This window comes from Pipra filicauda, unplaced genomic scaffold (genome assembly GCF_003945595.2).
Source record: "Pipra filicauda isolate LSUMZ 115617 unplaced genomic scaffold, ASM394559v2 scaffold331_size1881853_pilon, whole genome shotgun sequence".
Classification (NCBI taxonomy): Eukaryota; Metazoa; Chordata; class Aves; order Passeriformes; family Pipridae; genus Pipra; species Pipra filicauda.
Genome location: NW_024104456.1, coordinates 1,088,444 through 1,107,489, shown reverse-complemented (window position 1 = coordinate 1,107,489; position 19,046 = coordinate 1,088,444). Strand labels below are relative to the sequence as shown.

At 37.9% G+C, this 19,046-nt stretch overlaps 1 protein-coding gene across 1 annotated transcript in view; it reads left to right on the top strand.

Moving 5' to 3' along the window:
• The window catches only part of MOCOS (molybdenum cofactor sulfurase), a 217,655-nt gene that overhangs the window by 125,621 nt on the left and 72,988 nt on the right, over nucleotides 1-19,046 (top strand). The gene's annotated exons all lie outside the window — the stretch shown is intronic.

Sequence of the window (19,046 nt, the reverse complement as noted above, 5' to 3'; positions counted from 1 at the left end):
AGGCAAGCTTGCACCATGGCATGTTACCACATGTGGAATGTGCCAGCGTGTTCCTGAATGGGTTTCATACTCAGGTATGTGCACGCTTAATGTGTAAAGTCTGAACCTCCCATTTTCAGTGCACTCTTTGATTTCCTATATAAAGGCATAAAGTGCATTGTGATGTAAAAGAGGCATGAGTCCAGAGAGACACTGCCTATGTATTTTTCCAGTTAGTATAATTTTAGCTAATATCTGTGGTTTATTGTCATGATTTATCTGAAGGATTCTAGTTTCTTCTTCCTCACAGTGCAAGACTTCTGTGAGGAGTATTATGTTAGATTCTTCAGGTCCTATTCATGTGGAAATCAATAGCAGTTCTCATCCACTTCAATAGGAGACCCAACAAGTAAGGATGTTGGTCTACATGGAGACTAGGGATCAGAAACCAGCCTTTAGTACATGTTCTTGTGTTATAGAATGCTGCTGAAAAATGAGCAATTTTAAACAAGCGTGTTCCTTTGTGAAGAGGGCTTTGGTTTAATGTATAGGAGCGTTGCCTGCCATAAATGTGAGAGTTGATGATATCATCTCCTCTATTACATTTCTCATCCACCTAAACCTCCTATTGGTACCTATTTCAGCTAAACAATTGAAAAATCTCCTAATACTAGGTTGAGGGGAACACTTAGCACTGAGCCGGAATAAAGTGGATATCAGTGGAGGACAGGGTAGAAGACAGACATGAATAAATAGTATGTTGAGACCTTTCAGTTGCCAAAAGTGTGAATTTGGCTTCAAATTTTCATACTTATAATCCTTTCATAAAACATTGAAAAAAATATTTTCCCCCATGAACATCATTGAGAACATAGACTTTTGCAGGTTATTTAATTTCTGTCAAAAGCCCACTGTTCCCTTTGAACAGAGACTATGAGCATTTCTGTGTATACAACAGAGCTGTTACATGCTGTAGAAGCACTTCATAATCCAGAAGGGCTGCAGATTTGTTTTAGGTCTCTTTACAAATACTTCTTCCACTTCAACTGTCAGAGTTTTCAGTGGTAAAACACTGTCAAATGTGAATCACTTCTGAATCTCACTTTGCTGTAGCTGCTGGAGTACTTGATTTGCACTCCTTGAACACAATGATTCTCATTCTGTGTTGGAAATAGCCTGGAGTAGAAACAAGCAAAATAAATTAATTTTATTGTTAATTTAAAATCGTTAATTTAAAATAATAATAAATTAATTTTATTATTAATTCTATCCTAATGTGTCATAACAACACTGCTGAAGTTCTTTTGGGGTGTGCTGTACCTCGATTATACCAGTGTAATTACTGAAGATGGGGAGGGAGATCACTAATGGAAGTTAACTCAGAGTTTCGATGTTAGGCAGTGTTGTGAAACACACAGATCTGTTGAGTCCAATACCATCTGACTTAATCTCAGACCTGTATCAACTTTCATTTAACAATAAGACACATTTCATGCCAGAGTTGCATCATGATGTGTGTGTATTTAAACAATTTCAGAGGTCTTGTATCTATATGATTTTTAAACTTAACCTCAGCTGGTATGTAATTTTATGAGTAAATTTTCATCTGTTTTAAAAAAGAAACTAAAGCACATAATTTTCATTAAATTGTTGTAAGGTGCACTATAATTATAATTATAATGTCTGTTCAGGAAACATTAATTCTCTTTAGAAGGAAATATGCATTGGGAAAAATTTTAAAATGCAGACTAAGTCTCCTAAGGATGATGAATTGAAAGTTGTCTTTAAATTCACCAGATGCTTGATTGCTTGTTGGAGAGTAAAGGTTATGTTGGCTTTCATAAAGGCAATTTTACCACATAAAGCAAAATACAGTGCAGAATGTTAAAGGCTGAGGCTAACTCGTTTTTTTAACTTAATCTTTGGAACTGTTGTTGCGTTTTGCCGTGTAATAATTTTTACTGTCCTCTGGTACATTAAAGACGGGTTGCACCCAGTGATAGGATGTTTAGCAGTCTGCATTTGGGGGTACTGCACAGATTTTCTTGTGCGTTGTGTTTTAACACCTAGGGTTATGCAAGTCATCCAGATTAGGGACCAGAAAAAAAATTTTCCTAAATCAGATTGGCAGAGATTACTGGGATTTCTTCTGTGTGGAGTTTGTGACTTCATTTTACCATTGTCTGGTAAAATGTCACCTAAATCTGGACCATGGGTGTGAGGCTTGTGTACTTTACTGCTTATATCCTCAGTGCTGCTTTCGTTCATAATTTTAATGGATTTGGGGATTTTCTTTTAAAAATCATGAGAATAAAGATGACATTAATACATGTGTTCTGGCATGTGATATACAGGTTTGTTCAAAATGGATGCTTCATTTTGGCTACTGTTTAAGAAATGCTTCATTTTGGGGGAAAAACCTTCCCTTGCTTTAAGAGAGAGAAGGAATCATTGGTGAAATTTTTACCTTCTCTATGTCAGCCATTTGTGACAAGATGTACTAGAGCATAAAACAAACCTGGGCAATACTAATTGTACTAATATCGTCACCTCACTGCCTATAATTAACACCTTTTCTAAATGTATTTGAGATTATGTGTTGGGGGGGCATTCTAAGAAAAATGGTTGATGAGTTTACAGTAGCAAGAAAATGCTTCATCTATATTCTTAATAGGTAAATATAAATACACTAAGGAGAAGGCATTTTAATTTCTGGCATCAGAAAGAAAAGTTTGACTTCTAAATGTGAAGGGAGTGCATAAGAGCTTCAAATCCAAAGGATTCCCAGATAATGACACTACTGGTATGTCAAAAGACAAAATTCTCCTTTCATCGATAGTGAGATGAACTGTCACTGGTGTTAACTTTCTGTGCCAAGATGAACTTGGTTTAGAGAACAAACAAGGATGTTATTTACTTACAGCTTAACAGCTCTTGCTGCTAGCATGTTATGTCAATCCAGGTTTTCCTAGCTTTCTTTTGTGACTTGACTAATGCAAACTAGGCATCATTTGTACCCTTGAAAGCAGAGCAGAACAGCTAAAGCATGATTTGAGAAGCTTTGTGAGTTGCCAGAAGAAATCCTGCCAAGGCTGCCTTTAAAGAGTTTAAGCTGTATACAAGATTTCTTTCTGAAAATTGCTTTTATGTTTTGGATTTTTTAATAGTCACTTGCTAATATTGACATGGATTGCATTCACAAACTCCCTAATCTGTGAAGAGGCCAAAATCTGTGAAAGAAATAAAAAGGTCGTTCCTCAGACCTGTAGAGATAACCCAGAAAAAGGTTGTACTACACATTAATGTTTTGGGTGGTTTTTGTGTAATATAGCTAGAGAGAAAATGTGCTTCTCAGGAAATAAAAGAAAGACAAGATGTCTTTATTGTAAACTGAACTGATGAAGAAAAAGCACAGCACAACTAACAGAAAATATACCCATGTGTGCTGGTTTAAAAGTTAACCAGCAGGGGAAATGAACTCAACTCAAAAGAGAGATTATAAATCAGAATAACAATTTAATAAAATAATACAATAAGTACGATTATACAGACAAGCAGTTTGGTTTTAACCCACAAAACCCAAATGTATAACCCAGCGCCCTGGGACATGAACAAAGTGGTGTTTCTTGCCCCCCCTCCCCACCCCCCCCCCCGAGTCCAAAGTAAAGGGAGAGGGGAAAAAAAAACCTGCTGGTGGGAGAGCTGTTGCAGTCTGGTCAAAAGTGGTGATTGCAGTCCAGTTGAGGGTGGTGAGCTGCAGTCTGGTTGAGAGTGGTGAGCTGCAGTCTTCCTCTGGATCCCACGAGTGGTAAAAAGGTTCCAAAACTCCAAGTTTATATATTCTCCAGTTCAGGCAGGAACGCTCAGTCCTCCCCTCAGAGCGGGAAATTCCATAAAAGGGTATGAGGATGCTCAGTCCTTCCCTCAGAGCGGGGAATTCCATAAAAGGGTACGAGGACAGGAACATCTACAGGCCTCTACTGCTAACAATTTCTGGGAAATGTCATGGAAGGCTATAGAATACACAGTTTTGGGTTACACCCATACCATGATGAACTGGTGTCAGCTGTCCTAACTAGGACACCATGGCAAGAGATAATTGTTCTGTGTTCAGACAAAAGTTAACAAGATTTCTGTAGTGAAGGCATTTGGGGGCATCCAGTGTTATTACATGGGGGATTTTCAGCAGGGTCCTTTCAATGCTTGGGAGATTTTGGAAAGAGGAAGCTGGAGCAGCTAATAACTGAGGGATCTGTGCAGGTGCTCTTGCACTGACTGTGGTTTGCTGAGGCAAGAAATAGCAGGGAGCATCGGTGTCCAACACTGACAAGATTTTTACTTGATCAATGGTAACTAGGTTCTTGAGTTCTGCAGCTACTGAGGTCTCACTTTGCAGAGTTGTGTATATTGCAAGTCCTAAATATTAAAGACTACAAGGAGAAACTTGAAATAATTTTGTTTTGGGGGGCCTTATGTGTTTTCATATGAAAGGTTGCTGGAGTCACTGATCTCATTTTTATCACCAAGGAAGACTTAACCCTATCCTGTTGGCAGTAGAAGAGTCTCATGTGTGCCAGTTAGTATGTCCTGCGTTTGCCTTTCCTCTTTCATCCTTTTTTATGTGTCTAATCTATACATCTATATGTGTCTAGTTTCATCCCTAGATGAAGGAGACATTAGTTACAAGTATTGTGTATCCTACTAATCACAGTTTCATATCGTAGATCAGGTATTACTTCTGAAGTTATTGAAACCTATAATAATTAAGATCACTGCATGTGGTTGCTTTTACGAATGATCTGTACACCTTCATGCAACTGTTGGTTAAATCATTACAGAAAAAAACCCCAGAACAACACACAAGACCAACCAGATATGGGGAAGAAATAGAAAGAGAAGTATTTGCACAGGAAATAAGACAGCTGTGGAACATGGTAGTATCCTCAGCTGCACTGTGTTGTGGGTCATTGTGTTGACTTAATAAAGCTGGCAGAAATGCCAAAGAGACAGTGAATTTATAAGAACTATTGTTCTGTACCATGAGGAGTGGCAAAATTCACTCTTACACTGGTTGTTCCCAAATACAGGTTTTAACACAGAAGTACAGTCATTAATTGCACATTCTTGTCTGTTTTCTGCCTCTGCTAATCCTTTTTTCCCCAGCCCTGATTCGTAACATAAGAGTATGGACCTCCCCATTGAGCTGGGGTAGCTATGACTCAGAGTTGTTAATGAGCTGGCAAGAGTAGAATTGTCCATATGTTAGTTGTTCAGTTTCTTCAAGAGAGTTTGTGGTGATCTAACAAGAATGATAAATCCTGAGCCTGCTCTCTCCCTGTCACTGAAATCAGGAGAGGTATATGGTAGTATACAACCAGGAAAGCAAGAGGAGAGAACATTTAATAAACTGCAGTGATTAATCTTTTTTCATATCTAATTCATTTATTTAGTTCCAAATAAACTAATTGTGTTCTTAAGCAAAGATATGGACTTTTTTTTTACAGCAAATGACTAAGCAACTAGTATATGTTTTTTATTACACTGTTTATGAATCCTAGCTTAAATTGTGGAACCTTCTTCCAGTTCAGATCAGTCACTGAACAAGGTTTCACTAATGTGAACAGCAATTGTATGGTCTAAATTTCTTGCGTGTGTAGCTTTTTTTCTGCATAGTGGATTATATAAGACAGGTGTTTTTCCTGCCTTACATAAGATGGTTGCTGTGAAACTAAATCATGGCCTACTGATCAGAACCTCTACAGAATTACAGAATTACTCCACAGAGTAATTACCCACACTTGTTCACTTTCAGGTTTACAACATGAGATTCTGTTTCACTATGCGGATCTCATCTGTGTACACACTCTTCTGACTGACGTCAATGACGACACGAAAAGGAAGCTAACATGATGGCCTGAGAGCTAGATGAGGAATTGGGAGACTTAAGTTCCTTTCCTTGGCCACAAAATTTACTTGACATTTATTAAATCGCATAGATAATAATCTGTTAGATACTAATTAGGGGAACAGGGAGTTAGGTGACTGAATATATTTTCAGATCTGCATTTAATCTCTGGATGGGATTTACCTTATGTCAACACCTATGTCTGAGGTACTATTTAGATTCCCGTTGAAATGAGTGGAAGAGACAGTAACTTCAACAGCTTGATCTCTCTGAATTTTTTGAAATTTAGTATGAGAGGAGTTACAGCCAGCAATAGCAGCTCTTCTCATTGTCTATCAAAGGAGCTTAGATGATTAGCTTAGTGTGATATAGGACATTTCTTTACTTTTACATAACCTTCCTGCTAATGATCCCTTTGGGATTAGAAAGCCAAGCTGTCAGATTAGTTAAGGTAGAAATAGTGATTTGGGATTTTTTGCTTCCCTTAGATCTGCAGCTTGGTTTGAGCAGGGCAGGTTCTACATTTCCTGTGGCTGAAATACACCAGTCAAACAGAACAGGGAACGTGCTGGAAGAACTCCGAGGAGCGTGAAGTGAGTTTTTCTGTTTGTGAAACCCATATCTGTCCATTATTCTAGGAGTGATTTCTGATTCCCAACACACATTTCATGCTTCAAATCCAAGTTTATTCAGATAGATGTTGCTTTCTCTGACAGGGAAAGGCTCACAGTCTGACAGCAAACTATCTCACAAAGGCAAAAAAGAAATTCTGTCTCGAGGGTGAGAATGTCCCTGTTATGGTAAAATAGTCAAACAGACGTCTTATATAAAGAGTGTGTATGTACAAATTATGTCAGAAGTCTGTGATGATTTTCATTTTCAAATGACTGGTTACAGCAGATTAGGAGGAAAGAAAGCTCAATTGGTTCTTTTGCACCAAAAAAAGCCATTGTTGGGACTGTTGTTACTTTATTCAAACGCCTGCTCAACTGAGCACACATATGCTAATGGCTGTAGATGACATTAAAACAATTACATGGTCAGTATTACAAAATGAGCAAGTAGGTGAGGCAGTCTTGTGCAACTGCCTGGAAGTACAGCCAAGCACATACAATGCGTTTGGAAGGCAAGTTTGAATGGATGGGGACTACCTTTTTTACTGTAGATACGGGATCTGTTCCCAGTTCTGCCTAAGGAAGCATGGTGAAATCTGTCACTTCCACTTTCAATAAATCAAATGGGAGAAATTGTTGTACCCTCCTTTGAGAGAGAATAGCTGTAAGAGCAAGTCTTTGATAAAGGCCACAGGAATATTAACAGCAGTCAAGACTAATGAATCTCAGATCCACTTGTTCCTACAGCAATGCAGCATTGCCCACACATGGTCAAAGGATATTTTGGAGAAGAAGTACTTTCTGTCTATAATACCTTTCTCCCAAAATCATTTTCTGTGTCAGATATAGTTAGGATGTGAAGGAATCATCATTTTCACTACAAAGTTGTCATTTTCATTGCTAAGAGATAAAGACCTGTGAGATAATATTTTTCAAAGGAGAACAGAAGTGAGGGCTTTTAGACTTGGGTGCAGACCTTCCAAAGACTTTTTGATGCCTAAATTGATTGATGAGGTTAGGGACCTTGTTATTCTTAAAATACCCATTTAAAACGGGAAAGAAATAAAAATCCCGTTCAGCTGTATTCTTAAAAACCTGTATAAGAAGTATTCAAGAATTGCCTCTATATAGTTCCAGCTAAAACCAGAACTGAAGGGGAAATGGCAAATAAAATTAGACATAAATTAATTCCATTACATGTTAAACAGTGCGATGTATTGCTAATTATTTTTTGCCACATCTTGATATACTAACAAGGAAATAAAATCTTACTTTGTGGATACTAATTTTCTTAACTGATAAGTGAACAGTTTTCTTATTAATATGTGTCTGGAAAATGAGCCTTGACAGGGTGGTGAGATAAATTTAGTTTCATTAAAGGTTAGAGCACCCTGAGATTACAGAAAGGGTCAGCATTTTGCTATTTGTGGAGAAGGTCTGGCTGGCATTAAGGGTGCACACTTCAGCAACCACCCTCAGCAGATCTCAGGGTCCCATTCTAGTGTGTGCTGGCTACCATGGCAAGGATTACCTTATTACATTTTTAATTTCCTAGCTAACTGGATCCAGCTGTTTCAGCCCTTCATGCAACATAGAGATTTTATGCTAAATCCAAAGGGGCTAAATTAAAGCAAAATGAAATTTGCATATTGTGTAAAACTCTACTTGTTTGGCAGATCCAGATTATATGGTGCTAATCACAAACACTAGATAGAGTAAATCCTCTTGAAGTCACCCTGGGGTTAAGTCAAATGCTTTACGCTCTTTGACACATACCCATGAAATATGTAATCAAGTCTGTTTGACGTCCTCTCCTAATTACGTGTATTTTAAGCAGATGCTTTTCCAGCTGATCTGTGCCTTTTGAGATCTTTTTTTTCGTTATTAATCAGAAAATCATGCTGTATGTTAACGGCAAGTGCCAATTATGAGAAACTAATATTAGTTTCTTTGCTTAGAAGCTGTTTTTTTGCAAATAAGACCGTTTCCAAATAACATGTAGATGTAAAGAAAATATAAGAACGTCTGAACGTTATCCATCAGGGGCATAATTATTGTACCATGTACTGCAATATTTCAGCCTAAAACGAAAATTTATTTTTCCACATAATGATATTTTAGTTTGAGGCAAAATACTTAGTAAAGAAATTCTCTGTTGGAAGTAGGAATGGGCTGCTTGTTTTCACAAAAATTAGAATTTCAATGGTAAAAATATTTTTCCCCAAGACTCCATATTCATAACTTCTGCCAAGAATATTAATACATAAGTTTAGCCTTTATTGAATTCTTCTTACTCGGTGAGATAATATCAGGAGACAAAATTAATATTTAATTAAGTTGGGACTCACTAAGTTTTAAGTAAATGCCATTTACACTGTGACTATGTAAGAATAGTCTTCAGAAAGTGCTAGTGACCTAGTTGGTTCTACCCCTACTCTTCAGCTGAAGGATGCAAACTGCCACTCGCATTTCACTGAAGTTTCAAACTGAGTATTTTCCCTTCATTGTGTTTAGCAGAGACATCTACTGGCAGATTGTTAACTGACATTCTCCTCTTCAGGTCCTACATTGCCATTTCTTACATCTCCAAAGGGGAGACTTAGTAACATAAAAATTATTACTTTGAAGCTTTTAGATGTGCTGTGGCATTAAATCTATTATTTATGGGAAGAAGCATTAAGCAATATATCAACAGATACAAAATCAATAAAGGCAAAATAAAATTTTCCTATTTTCTTGGTAAGGTTACTTCCTGTTGAATGGCTAGGCTACTTTCTGCAAGAATGTGCATATCAGAGAAGAAGAGGATAACGAAGTTTGTAATCCATTATAGATGAACAGAACTAATTGCAAATCATGTGACAATCATCGTTAGTCTCCATTGATTTTGATTCAATCAATATAGAATGGAAAGAAAGAAATTACAGGATATAACCAGAAGAGCTATTCTGCCTAGAGGGACTGGTTTCATGTATAATGCTTGCTCCATACTCACAGTATATTTTTTCAGTAAACATCTACCTCAGCTGTCACCTTTTCCCAGTTGTTGATGGCTCTCAATAGAGCCATTCTAGATGGGGTTTCAACTCTTGTGCGCTGGCTGCTCTAGTTGCAGTTTAAACACTTAAGAGGCCGTCAGGGTGCAATGAGGCTCATGCAGACAGAGATACCAGCAAATTCCACTTGGGCTTAGACCCTGTAGGAGCCCCTGGGAGTCCATCTGGCAGCCCTGCTTCTCCTCTCCAGTCCAGCCTCGCTGCCTTCCCAGGAGACACACACGTAGCTTGGGGTGAGCATGGCCTTGCAGAGGTGCAAAAGCAGAACTGAAAGAACACAGGTGATTGATTACCTGCTCCCAGCAAGAGGTCATTAAATATTTCAAAATTAGCCTTTGCATTTTCAGGTAGCCCATGGGTTCAAGACACTGTTCCATCCAGTTGGAGTGGGAACATTTTCCCACAATCACTACTGGTAAAATATATTTTAAAAAGTACCTGTCTTCTAATGTTTGTTTTTCACGGGGCAGTTAAATAATTTTAAAAGGGATGAGTCCCTCTTATAAGAGGCCTGCTATAACAGTGAAATTTTTCAGGTTAGCTTTACTCAAGTAAAATGCCTCTATTATCTGAAGTAAAATTTCACTGAACCTATTTTGTATGTTTGTGTTCTACATTCCTTAAAGCATTCATTTTATTTACTTTAAGTTCATGTGTATTTGTAATGGCCATTTCAGGTCTGTTATGCTTTCAGGACTCTGTGTGCACCTCAGCCTAATTACAGATTTGAGATCCACACATCTGTTACCCATATCACATCTCCTATTCCCCCATTTTCATACACATCCTAATTTCTATGAAAGGAAGACTTTACTGGACAAAGGATCTAAGCTGCTTTAATTGCAAATGTTGCAATTCTGTAATAGCTGGGAAAATGATTTGGTTTTTCCTCTGCTCTTCCTTTCTCTTCTCCGTCTTTCTCCTTTTTTTTTTAATTTTAAAGAGATATCATGTATTTTGTTAAACGTCTTAAAATTGTACTCTACCATACTGTGTTTAATATGAACATTTGATTTAACTCTGTTGTTTCTTATGCTCTTTCAGCATGAGCCTGTTGTCTCATGTTCTGTCTAAAATTTCTACTTTATTACTATTTTGACCAAGAATTACTACTTTTTGTATTTTATTCACATTATTAATTGAAACCCCAGGGCAGTAAAATTTCTGTCTAGTTTCTCCTTTAAAATACAAGCTTACAAACTTAGAGTAGAGATGTTGGCAGAAGATCTGCTCAGATGTATGTAATTACTTCACCAAGCAAACTAGGTTGAGCTGTTGTCACAGGAGCTGGCATAAACCCTATTTATGTTAGAAGGACTTCAATACCATAACCCCACTGGCAAACCTTTAAGGAAATAAGTTGTTTGCTTCTGAGTGTCCAGCAGCACAATTCAGTATTTCAGTCATGATGTGCAAGCATTTGAACAGGCTGCTCAGGGAAGTGGTGGGATCACTGTCCCTGGAAGTGTTCAGAAAATGTTTAGATGTAGTGCTCAGGGACATGATTAAGTGGTGGATTTGTCAGTGCTGGGTTAATGGTTGAACTCAATCTTGGAGACCTTTTCCAACCTTAATGATTCTATGATATAAACTGTCATAGTTTATTGATGTTAGTGGAGACATGGTAGTTGATACCACCTGGCCCTACATCTTTGGCCAAGATCATGGAGATGCCGTTTGGAAAGCTGCCATTTATAGGTGGGTTTGACAAATATTTTCAGAGTACAGACCCCTAATACTAGAGCTAGTTTCACTCCTGGGACATGGCTAGTTCACACCATAAAAGAACTTCATTCCAGAAACTAGAGGGCAAGGTTGGGGATCAGAATTATTGAACTGATTTTATTTATACAGTAAGTTTTCATTAATTTTGGCAACACACAGTGGCATGATTTTCTTTTCATTCTGTATAATGAAAAATTGGAGCAAATTGATGAATGAACAGGTAACAGGGTAGATTGATTTCTCAGAGTTGTATTTGAGCCTGTTTTGGGAGGGAGGAGGAGGTCTGCTTTGAAAGGGTTTTTTTTCAATATAGGTCACATAATCACAACAATAACTTGTTTTCCTTCTTATGACTATATCTTAAGCAGTGAAACTCAGCTTCTAACTAGTAGAGAGCCTGGACCTAAGTGTGAGTTATTTTCTTAAAGTATACAAAAATTATGTGGGTAACTGAAGGCAATAGACCAGTGCCTTTGCAGGGTGCATCCAGGCACCTATTTTTAATTTTTTACATTTATCTTTCCCTTTTTCCTCTTCATACTAGTGGCAGTTATGTTGTTGCCATTTTTGTTGGGTTTTGGAAACAAGGATCATCTCCATTCATGAAGGTGCTTCAACTATTTTTTCAACCCAATTTCATTTGGAACAAGTATCATTAGATTTTTGTTTGTTGTTGTAATTTCTTTCTTCTCCACTGTCTTTATTATCTGGTGTGAGAGTATCTATTTTTTATTTTTATTTTGAGATAAGATAATCTTCTAGAAGGAAATGAAACTTAGTTAGATCTCACTTGGGCTCTGGTTTGCATGATCTGCTAATTCACCATCATCACTGCTGATTAAGTGATTAAGAGATTTCTCTTTCCAGATGTACACCCCAAATTTTGGCCTAGAGGCTGAGTAGTCAGTGTACCTACTTCTGAGCTCAGGCAGGTGGCAGTCCAGCCTACTGACGGAGATTTCATCCGCCCGTCTCCATAAATAAAAATCATGAAATGCTGTGTCTGAATGCTCAAATTCACAATCCTTGTTAGGGCTATGGGTGACAGTTACAGTTGTCCACTCTGGCCCCTTAGTCTCTTCTATAGGCAGTGGGTTGTGTAGGCTGACAGAAGCTGCTAATCAGAGGCTTGAATTACATATTAATATAATCTAAAAAAACATGAGTCAGGTCCAAAGGAATTGGAGACATAAAGTCTCCAATAATTTTATATTAAGATGGTATGGGTGGAGGGTGGAGAACAAAAGCTCCGTGGACCATCTTGGACAATATTGTAGAAGATACTCAAGTGTCACCCTATAAATCAGTTGTTTCATATAATCCAAAATGTGTAAGGCAGTCCTGATTACTTCATCACATGAGTATGTCCACAGAAATGGAGGGTGCTCAGCAATGAGCGGCAGCACAAATGAGTGCACACATGAACAGAGACTAAAATAATCAATGACTTCCTTTAGGGACATGTCTCTGCTTATCAAAAAAAAAAAAAAAAAAAAAAAAAAAAAAAAAAAAAAAAAAAAAAAAAAAAAAAAAAAAAAAAAAAAAAAAAAAAAAAAAAAAAAAAAGAAGAAAATGCTTGTATGAACCTAAACCCCTGTTTAGCAGAACACAAAATGTGTTTTTCCATATGTTTGGTTTCTCAATGTTTGCAAAGTTTAAAGCATTCCCATAGTGCCTGATGTTCCTGCTGTTCCACAGGGCTTTTACTATTCTTAGAAGAAAGTCAGCAGGAGAATTAGACCAGTGGTCAAGAAAGGGGGGGAAAAACAGGAAAAGGAACTGTGAGGACAATCCAATTGTTTCAATGCCACTTAATTTAATAAGAACAATAACATTAAAAGGATTTGGGGGCTGCAAGCTGCTCTTGTCTGACTAATTTACCATGTGTGCAAAAGATCGATGAGGGGCCCTTGCACTAGCCAACATGCACTGTTGATCTGGGCCATCAAACTGCTGAGTACATCCAATTATTAAGAAAAACAATGAAATTCAAACTCAAGAATATCTTTTTCTTGATATGGGAAATGCATGTGGATGTTTGGATTGTGCTAGTTTAATTGTGAGAAACATATTGTGAAGATAATTATTATCCATTTAAATGGGTTGACGTGTTCCTATTAATCGCTTTCATTCCATTATTAAGCCATTTATCTGTCTTTGGCACTAATACACACTACATGACTAGTGGACATTACATTGATAACAAGTCAAGAAGTATCAGGTAAGCAAACTAGATAGCTCTGTGCACTCATCACACACTGACAAAGCAGCCTCGTTTCCATTTCCATCATGACTTTGTGTTCACTTTTCTTCTGAATACAGAAAATGAGGGTTTACTGCTAGTTAGTTGGTGGAAGAGCAATCAATAGGTTTTTCAGGATGGTACAACAGAGCAAAGGAGATTCTCAGCTGCTGCCATATGGTCAAGGGGCAGGAAGAACATCATATATTCAGATTAGAAAACTGTTGAAAAGGGTAAGAGTAGAGGCAGCATTTTTTGTTTAGTTCTAGCTTTTGTTGGGGGTTTTTTCAACAAATTCCAGAGAAAAAACTTGCTGTGATTTGATGCTCATAAAATCTAAAAGCAGTGGGGGACACAATTAACAGATCGCTGTGATTTGTGAGGTGAAACAAGAAATGAATTTGACTCATGAGTTTTAGTAGCCCAGAGATGTTTTTGTGTCATCCTTTCTTGTGCTCGTGATGTTTGATAACGGTTATACAGAATGAGATAAAATGCAGTAAATTTTCTGCCAGTGCAGGATCTGCTAGAGGAAGTCTCTGGGAGAGAAGAGTATATATAACAACACAGGGCAAAGTAACAAAGGGCAAACAATGCCAAGGGCAAATAACTCCATTGGACAACTCAGACATGTGGTGCTTAGTATAAAATATTGTAGGTAGAGCAGCTGCTGGATAGAATGAGGAATACGAAGATGGATCTAAATAAAATGCAGAAATGAAATCTATTACTATTTCTCTGAGGCCTTATTTACAACAAAAAGTCATATCACCAACTGATGTAAAGTGGTTTATGGCCTAACAATATTAATGCAATTAGGGCAGCTGAGCACCATTAGGAATCTGTCTATTAAAGTCTACACTCATCCTGTAAACACAAGACCGAATTCCCATTGTTGCATTAAGCTTGCCTAAGTATCATGCATCATCCAAATGGCAATCAGTGACTAAGCAAAGCCGTATTTTAATGAATATTCAAATGTAGATACATTACTTTATTTCTGTTGGCTTTTTAATTTTCTAATGCTTTTTCAAGGTTTGCGCATCTGGGAGGGGGAGGGAGACGTTTGCTCTTAGAGGAGAAAAAAAAAAGGCACATTGCCATTTCATTTCTTAGTAGAGGTTCGTAATGCGATTACCAAAATGTGAATAACAATCAAACAATGCAGAGGCTTATTCCCTATGGATAGCGAAAATAAATTTCAGTCAGATGTTTCCAGCAGAAATCTCAAATTTGTCATGCAAAGTACTTCTCTGCATTCAAACATAATGTATTTATGTGAGTCAGAAACATCAAACATTAGGATAAATAGCCAGATTATAACTACAGTACGCTTATGAAGTGATTGGAATAGAAGTGCAATTAATGAAACTGGCAGAATGGCTATGAAGCAGTGTTAGTGCCTTGAGATTTAAAGAAAACATCCAGATCTGCTTTACAGCACAGGGTGGAGGAGATACTTAGAGACTACTTCCCATTCTTCCTGTTAACAATCTTTTAGTACCTTCTTGTCTTTGTGACTTACATTCATGTCAAAAGAGAGTTAGAAGCAATTTTTGCAAGCTTCTCCTGGGCTCAAATTTAAAAGGGAACTGAGACCTGCAGGGGACCAAGGGGAAGAAAATTAAAATATTGGCAATGTTATCAATGTTTTCCTTCTGCCTCAAAGCCAGTGTAACACTGCATACTTCTAAAAAAACCCCAACAAACCATGAGTAGGGAAGAATGGTGTGTGCCTGTGTCTCACAAGAGGGCTTCTATGAACTCTTATTCCAACTTTTTCCAACTCCACTGACCAGTCAGTGTTCTCTTGAGTTGCTGCAGGACTTACTTTCCTCAGAGGAGCTGCTGAGCAGTGGTACCTTCTGTCTCCTCTTCTCACTTGCTTTCTGTGCCTCCTTGAAAGGGAGTGGATATAATCTGAGATACTTGGATTGGATTTATTGATTTTTGTGAGAGGTTAGATAGGAGTAGCATAAAGCAGATGAAATAGCAGGGTTTAATAATTGTGTGAGTCCTATGTGTTTCTGGGTCTAAAGGGTTCATGTTTGGGAAGAACAGGGATAAACAATGACTGAGAGTCATCTGTGTTGGTCTGTGTGCATGTGGTTCTTTACTAGGCAGATATTTTGGAGAAGTGCATCAACAGTCTGTGATCAGTGGATTTTTCAGCAGATTTTGTCAGGTTTTGTCAGTGTCCATCAGCTAATGGTGAGGGAATAAGCATTTAAATTCTGTAAGGACCTTGGAGAGAATGCTCAAGCAGAGACTGCTGAGTGCAATGCCAGGCTCTGCACTGTCTGGTGACAGAGGCTGGCACTGCTTTCCAGCGGTGAGAACTGCTGAGATGCATCTTCCTCTTGCCAGGAGCCCTGAGACTACCTTAAGAATTTGTTGCAGCTGTACTTACTGTTCCTACTTTATTTTTGTTCTTATTAGTTATTAGTATCTCAGTGTGACTTGACTAGCAGTAGCAGAAATTTTTGGATTTACCATACTGCCCTATGCAGTTAAATTATAACACTCTGCTCCAAATAACTGTGGCAAGTTAATCTAGTATTCACATCTTAATTGAGCCTGCTCAATGCCAAAGTTTCACGATACTTTGAATATCTTATTACTTATTTCCATAAATTAATGTGTAAATAACAAACCTCAGGTTAGTTTTAGTTAGCTGATGTAGGTAGAACACAAGTCTGGATGACCTGTGTTTAGTACTGAACTTAGAGCATATGAAATGAAAAAAAAAAAGAAAGGCAAAAATGAGATTAGGACACCTGTATTTTGAAGCTGTACAGGATTTATTACAACTTATATAACCTTGGAACTAGCGTAGTTTATATCCAGTTACCCGTAGCCTACAGATCTTTATGGGAAGAGTTTTACTAGGAAATAGATATTTTACTCTATAGTTCACCACAGGGGAGGATTCCTTTATAAGGAAGAAACTTTATTAGTCTCAGATTTTTCTGTTCTTGGCTTTAACTGAGCTGTAACTGTTTTCTCCAGAAAAACCTTTTTTCCCCTTTAACTCAGCAATAACCACAGAATCACAGAATATACTGAGTTGGAAGGGACCCACAAGGATCATCAAGTCCAACTCTTGGCCCTGTGCAGGACCATCCCCAAGAGTCACACCGTGTGCCTGAGAGTATCATCCAAACTCTTCTTGGATTCTGTCAGGATGTGACCACTTCCCGGGGGAGCCTGTTCCAATGCCCAACCACCCTCTGGGTGAAGAGAAATGTTCAAGCAACCTCTGTTTACTGAAGCTCTACTTCCAGGAAATGTGGAAAATACATAAGGACCACATGGTTTGCTATGAGCTGATATCTTACATAGGTGATTCCCTTCTTCCACTAAATCCATAAGAAGTCATAGGAGCCTCTTTTCTATTTGATAAGCCTGGTAGAATACAGCTAGAAAGAAAAGTTGACATCAGTCTTCCTTGTCCCACAGCCCATGGTAGTTTGTGATGAGGCACATTCCCAAGGACTTGTAAGACCTTTGCTTCAACTGTTCAATCCAGAAACTGATTTTCCTTCTTTTTGGGTGTTCTGGCTAACTAAGAGTCTACCAAATCTCAGAAAGGTAACTCCAGAAAGAGCTAAATCTGCTGCAAAGCTTCTTGATGACATTGATGTAACCTTCACTTGCAGATGTATTGGACAGAAATTTATTTACTACCAAATTATTCTCTGATATTTTATTTTTGTGAAATTTAAATCTTTTGTGGAAATGTGTAATTTCTGAGGTTTTAGGGTTTCCTTTTGTAAAAAATTTCACTGATCTTGTACCTAGAAGGTATGGAAATATTTTGATTCATCTGGTTTTCTTATAATTTAAAAAATATTAATTTTCATACATCTTGTTAGCTGCTCTCAAAGGTAATTAATGAGATGTGGTTTTTTACTAACTTTAGAAGTTTTCAGTAATCAAAACAAAACAACATGGTGAATTTTTGAGTTACATCACTCAGAACACACTTGATGAAAAGACGATTCTCTAGGCCAGTGAGTGCAACATCTTCAGCAACTCTGGCAACTACATCCTTAAAACCTTTTTGTAAGTTATTAAGATGTTTGTTCATTGGCATGAACTGTGTAGTGACTTTTAAAAATTGTCACTTCGCATGACTTTATATTTGCAATTCAAAACAGAATTACTTTTTAGTATCTTAGAATTTCATATATGACAGAATTCTGTTTCCTGATCAGTTGTGTAGAAACCCTGCTTTCCTTTCATAGAGGCTAAATTTTATAATTGAGTCTGGCTACTCAAAGGTTATTAAAGCTGTTAGTCACTGTGTCCATGTAAAAGAACAACAAATATATCATTGGAAAATTAAACTAGCAGCATAAATAGATAGGCTTTTTGCCTTTTGCTTGAATGAGTCTGTATGTCTCCTCTAGGCCCACATAGGGACTAATTGCTTTGCTCAGTGGAATGAAAACCAACAGCCCTCCCAGCTCAAGGTTGAGGGCTCCCTGGCGAGTTTTTTCTGATGTTCATGTGTAATTTCCTGTGTTTCAGTTTGTGCCCATTACCTCTTGTCCTGTCACTGGGCACCACTGTGAAGAGCCTGGCTTCATCTTCTCTACAACCCTTCCTTTGTGTATTTATACACATTGAGAATATCCCTGCCAAGACGTCTGTTCTCCAGAGTTCCAGCTCTCTCAGCCTCTCCTCATATTAGAGACTCTCGAGTCCCTTATTCATCTCTGTAGTCCTTTACTAGACTCATTTCACTACGTCATGTACTGGGGAGCTCAGAATTGTACACATCGCTCCAGATGTGGCCTCACCAATGCTGAAGAGAGGGGAAGGATCACCTCCAGTAGTGTAATATAGCCCAGGATACCATTTACCTCCTTGGCCACAAGGACACATTGCTGGCTTGTGAGCAGCTTATTGTCCACTAGGATACCCAGTTCCTTTTCTACAAAATTGCTTTCCAACCAGTCAGACCCTGACCAGTACTGGTGCCTGGGTTTACTCCTACCCAAATGCAGGACTTTGCCTTTCTCTTTGTTGGTCTTTATGAGTTTGTCTTTCTAGTTCTCCAGCCTGTAAAGGTCCCTCTGGTTGGCAGGACAATCATTAGTTGTATCATTTGCAAATTTGTTGAGTGTGCATGCTGTCCTATTGTCCAAATCATTAATGAAGTTGTTAAATTGCAAACAACCAGGGTACATCACTAGTGACTAGCTTCCAGCTAGACTTTGTGCCATTGATCACAACATTGTAAGACTGGAAGTTAAGCCAGTTTTCAGTTCACCTCATTGTCTATTTATCTAACCCATATTTCATCAGTTTGTCTTTGAGGATTTTACAGGAGAGAGTGTCGAAAATTACTGATGTCCAGATAAACAAAATCCACTGCTCTCTCACCGTTTGCTGAACTGGTCATCTCATTGAAGAAGGCTGTGAGGTTATTTAAGCATGTTTTCCTCTTTGTAAATCCATGCTGATTGTTCCTAATCACCTTCTTGTCCTTCATGTATGTGGAAATGGTTTCCAGAGTA